Below are 8,376 nucleotides of genomic sequence, written 5' to 3'. Positions count from 1 at the left end.
CTCGAATTTCTCACGAAAGAAGTCCATGAAATACTAAGTTAATCGGGCCTAATGAGTTCAAATTGAATCCAATACGGATGTTTCCGTCAGTGAAAGGACCCACGTTTTGACGTGCATATTATTTTCTGCGTGTGTTCCTATGGTTGTTTCATTATTCCAGCGCGATTGACAACATGAAAAAAAATTAGCTGCGGCTTAACTACTGCTGAACCTGGTTAGACAGCAGAAGCTGTAGTGTATCGGGCAAGCAGACGCGGCTTGGCGTCTGTAACGTAGAGTGCGTTCCGCACACTGGATAGGCAGCGCGACCACCCTGGCACCCTGGCAGGTGGCAGCGGCTTGGCGTCTGTACGCTGAGTGCATTCCTCACACTGTATAGGTAACCGCCGCGGTGGCCCAGTGTTAAGGCGCTCGTCTACTGAGCCAGAGTACCCGGGTTCGAACCCGACCGCGGCGGCCGCGCTTTGATGGAGGCGAAAAGCAACTGAAAGCATGTGTCTTGAGGAAAGGAAACGCTTTTGACGAAAGGAAAAGGCGCAGTAGCCCTCAGATCTCGACATCTCGGTGGACACCTCAACCCCGCGAAACCATGACCTCTGGCTCTGGTAAAGTCAAATTTAGCGACACGCGAAGAGCGGCTTTACGTAGCGTACCGAAGCTTTCGCGTCAGTAACAACTGCCAAAATCCTAGCCTTGAGGAGTGGCACACTCAGGATCCATGTGCGCCGACCAGCAGTGACTCCAGCAAAGGGCAAGCACCCTTCACAATCATTTTCACTAGAATCCTTTGAAAGCAGCGCCACAGCCAGGGTGTCGAACTGTAACCGAACCTGAACCCAAAACCAGAACCGAACCAAACCCATATTTTTTTTTCGCCATCATGGAACTGAACTTGAACCGGTACGATTAAAAGGTACAGTTCCGGACCGATTTGGGACTCGGTCAATCAGTCTCACTTTTTTTTTCAACCCGGCATACTTTTCCTTTTTTTTCACGCATAATGAGATGCAATGTTGAATCAGGTGTGCTAGCTATAGCGCGTAGATTTCCCCTCCTAAATCTGTCTGCGCTAGGCAGTGCGACAATGGCACCCAGTCTATGCGACAAAAACTGAATGAAGTCTGGTGTCAAGGAAGAAACATAATTGGCGCGCTTCTGTAATGTGCTTTCTGCAATTCTAAAGCGTTTTACCCCACACTGATGTGAAATCTTGAGTTTCTTAGAGTCTCCTCCTTGTTAGCACTTGTTAGCATCGAATTGTTAGCACTGCTCTAAACTATAAAGCACTGATTGAGAAATGCTTCCCTTTTTTGTGTCATGTGTGCCATTAATATTGTAAACACAGGTGCATCCACCCAATCGCGTTGCGCAAGATTTTCTTTGGGAGAAATTCGTTGTCTCAGACAGCTAGGAGACACTAAATAAGACCTCTCACTACGGCTCAGTAGCTGTGGCGCTCTGCTGCACATCCCAAGGTTCGATCCCGGCCACGGTGGCCGCATTTCGATGGCAGCGAAATGCGGAAACGCGCATGAGCTGTGCGATGTCAGCGCACGATGGAAAACCCCATCCTGCGGAGTCCCGTCCCTGATAGTCCCCGTGTCGCTTCGACACGTTAAACTTTGGGTATTGCTACTATTATATTGCAAGTGAAGTAAGTATAAATTGCCACAGTTCTTTCTTCCAGAATCCGAACATTCCATGTTGCACGCGCCGGAAATAAGCGAGGGAAGTCGGGCTTGTGACAGCGGCAGAGACACTTGAGAGAGAAAAAAAATTAAGCAGCGATTAGACAAACGGGCAATGTGGAAATGCATGAGGTCATTGGAATGTGATAATAATTACGCGTAGAAAGATGCTACTATAATGAAATGTAACCGCGATGAAATGATATTGATTTATGCCGACGCGCTGAAATTCTTGGACTGGAAAACTTTTATCATCGGCTTGAATAACAAGTGGATTAGTTGACCTTGCTTGGTGCCAGGCGGCCCGAGCCTCTGAAGCGATATTGGTGGAGGATCTGTCGGACAGTACCAGAAGACGAGGTCTGCGTTGGCTCTGCCGCCGCATTCTCTGCACTCCGGTTTAAATCTATCCGGGTGCACATTGCTTAAGAGAGCGGGGTTAGGGAGAGTTTTAGTTTGGAGTTGTCTCAACAATACCTCCTGTTCTTTGGAAAGGGTTTTACGCAGACGTGGGAAGATTAGCCCTTCTAGCCTGTAGTGCTGAGTGATCTCGCGATAGGTATTAAGGCCGTCTCTTGTCATTCCTACGTCAGAGTTAGCACGGACAGCTCGACCGATAGATCCACGAGCTTTATATCGTGGGCTGCCTCATTCCCCGGGTTTCACGAGTGGGCCGGTACCAAGACCAATTCCACGTCTTTTCCGTCTTTCGGGTAATTCTTGAAAATTCTCAAGGAGGTGGGCGATATTCTGCCCTTAGCAAAATTTCCAATGACAGCTTCTTTTGTATCGCTTTGTATCTTTTGTTCCGCTCGCACGCTTGTCAGCGCCAAAAATTAAGGCAACTGCCACCTCTTCGGCTGTTTATAAAGAGTTTGTGCGTGCAGTGCCTTGCTACGAGTTGGCCTTCCTCGGCCCCCCGGCTATCGCGTACGCTTTCTCGGGTGCTGAGTAAGCGGCCACGTCTACGTCCGGTCGGCCCTCGATTTTCTTGGTTTGCGCTCTGGACTTGCGTCTTCTTTTGTGGTAGACGGGTACATGTTTTCATACATAAAAAAGGGGGCAAATAAAGCCGACCATGCTCCGTGAGCCGTCCTAGAATACGTCTTTCCTTCAGCGCATTTCATGCTTACATCCACTCCTGATGACGAGATAGTCAGAATTTTTTTTTATAAAAAGAACATCCCTAAGTCTTATTGGGGAATGCAGCTATGAGTTCTGTGCATTCGCGTTGCAGCGTTGACGTCTGTGCGTAAACCGTAATTCCGCGCTGTGCTGGTCACCGAAGTACTGTCTTGACATACGCGACCGTGTTTTCTTGGGCATGTCCGCCTGTATTATCTAGGAGGCTATGGCCTGAGTTATCGCTTGCTAACAGAAAGCGCTTCAACCACTGACTGATCCACTTCAGCATACGGCATTTTTTAAATGTTTGGCGCGCACAGATCAGCGGCACCTGGGGATGATAATATAAAGTATTCTCGGCGTTCTACTAAATTTCTGCTAGGTGGCGCCACATACCCAAAAAGTATTTTAAAAGCTTTCTCTTGCGTTGCTTTTCTTTGTTGAGGCAAACAATCGGCCATGGAGCGCTGTGAACTCAGCCACTCAGCATTTAATGATTCCCTCCCCCGTGTATCCAAAGCCGTTAACGCAGCTGGTGTGTTCAACCTACGCACGCCTTCTGGAAACAACACTCATCGCGTTAATAAAGTGTCATTTGTGGAACGCGGCCGTTTTTAGTGTCGCTGACTGTTTTCAGTGCCGGCCGGATACCGCCGCTCAAAATTGCTTAGCAGTAGCTTGCTTTCATGCCGCCATCTATGCATTCGACTGGGAGAAAGGATGTCTGTTCAGCGAGTTTACTGCGGACGACCCTACTACGTTAGAATTGCCTGGCTTGGCGGTGTGAAAAAATGCGTGCGCTTCCAGGAGCATGCATGCAAGTTTCCACTACGTTCGCCCCAGCAGACACCGTGGCCTCACAAAATGGTGGCCTTCGTTCAAGGACACAGTTTCGCGGTCGACCGTCTGGCCGCCCCGTATGCGCTGTCCTTGGGATCATTTCATTGTTCGTGCTTACCGCGTAGGGCCGGCGTTGTTCGTTTTTTTGTTTGTTTTTACAGGAAAGCCTGTAGTCTAGAGCGCAGCGTCGAAATGAGCGATGTCTGCCTTTAAACTTTTTCCACCTGGGCGTCGCCATATTGCTCGCTGCACTATACTGTGATTGTGTTACCGGTGTTACCACGACAGTGCAGTGTAACGAGCAATCTGGCTACTTTTTTTTATGGAGAGGATCATCAAGTATTTTCTTCCGCGGCGCGCTCGTGCTGGAGCATTATTTCCACGATAAGCATGCGCTTCGCGTTTTTAGAACGTGGATCCAACGATATATAACGTATTTATAAATGAGAGAATGGCTCTGCACGAAATGAGTATCTAATTCAGTTCATTTCCTTTAACTGAGGGCGCAATATAAGCCAATAACTCAATTCCCCGGGGGTGTTGACGTGCTGCAAAAATGATACATTCCGAAAGTAAGCTAATGTAAACAGTAGTGAAAACTTGGGATATTACATGATAGCGCGGAAGAGACCCTGTGGTCGCTTATAGGATTCCCCTGACGCACCGTTTCGCAGACATCGACACGCTTGTTGCCATCACATAGTAACACATACCGCTTTACATACATCACCGTTCATATTAATTGATGCCGCTAATTAGTTGCCCTAATTAACTACGTCTTCTTTTAATGTAATTCGCCTGCGGTGCGATGTGAGGTGATCGTACAAGGACTCCATTTATTCCACTCAACGAACATTGCTCAGCGGTGAAGAGGTAGCGTGCGGCTCCCGATTAAAAAACAAAAAAAACACCGGTTGATTCCGCTTGACGACATTTTTTTTTTTTATTTCCAGTGAGACTGCGTTTTTCTACGTCACCGCCCTCTCGACCAATCGGGATTTTCCAGTCACGCCGACGTCGGTTTTTCCGCCGAACGGGACCTTTAACGCTGTCCTTGGAACATGCAAGCGAATGGCAAGACGGCCGCGGCGGGCTCTTCCACGACAGCTACTGAAAGAAATTTATGTACATCTCTTGTGCTTCTTATGTATGTTTTCGGTCTGTTGCAGAAAAGAATGCGTTTAACTGAAGTCAAGATCGGAACGCACACCGTTACTAGTGAGGCAATAAACAAGCTACTATAAATAGCTCCGCGTCGCTTTCAGTCGAATCCCGGTGAGAATGCGCGCGACTGTTTTTTTTTTAATGCGAAAGCATTGCTAATCCCATTACGAGAAAAGCCGGCGGCGTGCGTGTGATGGTGTGCGTGTGTTTGTACTCTCGGATGGTACACAAAATCCCAGCGATGCCAAGAAAAATAGGGCGACGTCATCGAGCGGCTGTATGACGCACGCAGCAAGCCGAGCACCGCCACTTTAGCCGACCTCCATGCGGCGCCATTCATATGGTGACATTCGTACCAAAATTGTGACGCAACAGTTTTTCGTACAGCATTCCGAGTGGCGTCATACGATTCCTCGCTGCCTATAGCTTACATGTGCTAGTTCAGTTGGAGGCTATAGCTTGCGAGAGGGATTCAAACCGACGAAATATGCAACTTCAGTGGCATATGCCATCGTAGACTTTCGTATCAGAATTGTGATCCAACCGTTCGTTGTACAACGTTCCGGATGATGTACATCATACACAGAAACAGATAGAAAAGAATTTAATGCATGTACAAACATTACGCGTAAATATTATGCAGCTAGGGACAGTAATGCTTTCGCATTCGCACACGTAAGCACTCAAGTGTCTCTGCCAATTTTCTTTTTATTTTTTAAAGGACTTCAAGTTCTGTCGTGTTCCTTGAAAGCATGTGGTCATGCAGACTGGCTTGGTTGCTGCGTAATCTCGGTACCCATGCTGCAAATCAGCCTTCGAGTACTGCATCCTCCTGTTATTTCGCTGTGCCCGAGAGCTGTTGTTCACGCGAGGGGGGGGGGGGGGGGGGGGGGTGGCCAAGGTATGGTAGTGAATGTCAAGGAAAATCATATAGACAAGCGTCAGGCCGTGACGTCAAGGAGATGAGGCAGCGCTCGCGTCGGCAGTTACATTCGCTGTGTAGTCAAAAAGCGGGACAGTCCGCATCAACGTTACTAGAACAAACTCGTGCTAGTAACGTTGGTCCCCATTGAGCACACTTGCGTGTTTTGGGGCATAATTTACGGCGCGCTGGTAAATTGTAGTTCGGGTGTCCACCGACGTATGTGAGACAATTACTGCGCCATTTTCCTTTCCACCTCACCGCGGTGGCTCAGTAGTTAGGGCGCTCGGCTACTGATCCGGAGTTCCCTGGTTCGAACCCGACCGCGGCGGCTGCAATTTTTTGGAGACAAAACGCTAAGGCGCCCGTGTGCTGTGCGATGTCAGTGCACGTTAAAGATCCCCAGGTGGTCGAAATTATTCCGGAGCCCTCCACCACGGCACCGCTTCCTTCCTTTCTTCTTTCACTCTCTCCTTTATCCCTTCCCTTACGGCGCGGTTCAGGTGTCCGACGATATACGAGACAGATACTGCGCCATTTTCTTTCCCCAAAAACCAATTATTATTATTCCTTTCCTGAAAACAAATTTTGAATTCCTTACGGCGCGGTTCAGGTGTCCAACGAGATATGAGACAGATACTGCGCCATTTCCTTTCCCCCCAAAAAACCAATTATTATTATTATTATTGATTTTTGAAGCGAAGGCTTCACTATATGTATACGCTAGGCTTTCAAGAGGGCAGTCAGTGCAGTCACGTGACAGGTGTTACGTGTTGTCACGTGGCAGGTCATGTGACCCACTGACGTCATCGCAATCTGCCCACCGCGGCAGGTGGCAGCTGCCCCATCGGGCATTTCATCGACGCTTTAGAGACAATCCGTTCGGCATGTGCATGTGTGTGGCGCTTGTGAACGCAGACGTACAAAGGAAGCTTTCGCTTCTCGTCAGGGTTAACCAAAGTTAAAACACAGCATTTTTTTTTTCGACAAGGCGTAAGCACGGCTGAAGTTTTAATGGAAAATTGTATAGAAATTATTTTACTATGTTCGACCCCCTCCTGCAAGCGTGTCGATTCCTTCTTCGCTTTCGTCATTTTGTCATTTATTGACCGTGAATTTAAGTTCTTGCTTTGCGTGGCCACTCGACGTACAGTCGTGAGCAATATGAAAGGGAACATTAAGGCGAGTTGTTGGGCGAGTTGGTTTCGATATTCCATGACTACAGCGCAACGAACAGGACGTAGGAGGACACAGGCAGGGACACAACACAGCGCTGACTCACAACCAGCCTGGTGAAGAAAGTTAATTCGGCCAACAGTGAACCACGCGGCTGCTTGAAAAGGCATGCAAAGCAATTTGTCCCCTGCCAGGAGGGAGTCATCTACTTTGCCGCTGTCATGCGTGAAACAAAACATCGGACCGGCCGATGTATCAACGAAAGATTAAATGAGCATGATTATAATGTCACAAGTGGTCCCGTAGTAGCCCACTTAGCCAAACACTGCAGAAACTGATGATGATGATGACGAAGATGACATCGATGCCTGCAAGCCATTGTGCAACCAGTGCGTTGTGATAGGTAGGAACCGTGACCCGCTGACAAGACAAATTATAGAAGCACACATAACAGCAAGGCTCCCGGAAGAATGTATAAGCGCGCCCTTGATCCGTATCGCTGTCAGAAAAAGAAAAGCGATACTGCGAATGCTGACACGCGTGTGCTTTATTTCGAGTTTTCTTTATATTTGGGACTTGTGTGCATTGCTTTCCATTTCCGGCCGCCAGCCGAGTACTTATTCCGGCTGGCAGCTAATAAACATTTCAGTTGTGAGTCAGCGCTGTGTTTTGTCCCTGCCTGTGTCCTTCTACGTCCCGTTCGTTGCGCTGTAATCATGGAATAAGGAAAGGGCAAACAACGTTGGAGCATTCAATAATAATAAATGTTATTGCTACATGTGTGTGTGTGTGTGTGTGTGTGTGTGTGTGTGTGTGTGTGTGTGTGTGTGTGTGTGTGTGTGTGTGTGTGTGTGTGTGGTTTATGGGGGTTTAACGTCCCAAAGCGACTCAGGCTATGAGAGATGTCGTAGTGAAGGGCTCCGTAAATTTCGACCACCTGTGGTTCTTTAACGTGCACTGACATCGTGCAGTACACGGGCCTCTAGAATTTCGCCTCCATCGAAATTCGACCGCCGCGACTGGGATCGAACCCGCGTCTTTCGGGCCAGCAGCCGATCGCCATAACCACTCAGCCACCGCGGCGGCCGTGTGTGTGTTTGTTTGTAACTAGCTTTCTTCTTGGCGTATAATATGCATAAGTCATTCTTAAATTTAGGGGAGAAATAACCAGACGATTCGCAATTTCATGGAAGAAGTTTACATCTCATATTGCTTACGATTGTAGTTCTCTGTAGGTTGCCTACAGCTTTCACAAATGTACTGTTCAAAGAGAACAGAAAACACAGCATGCCACCACCCAACGCAGGCAGGCACATTCTGGGGTGAACCTAACGCTGACCGCATGTCAGAGCGCGCACGGACCCCGCTGTGCGCCCATGATATATCAGTGTTCGTGCACTCCGAATCGACGTCAGAGGGAGGAGGCGTTGACGACCTCCGCGCGGTAAACGGCCGCGTTGC

This window comes from Amblyomma americanum, chromosome 5, assembly GCF_052857255.1.
Source record: "Amblyomma americanum isolate KBUSLIRL-KWMA chromosome 5, ASM5285725v1, whole genome shotgun sequence".
Lineage (NCBI taxonomy): Eukaryota > Metazoa > Arthropoda > Arachnida > Ixodida > Ixodidae > Amblyomma > Amblyomma americanum.
Note: the sequence above shows the minus strand (reverse complement) of the source record.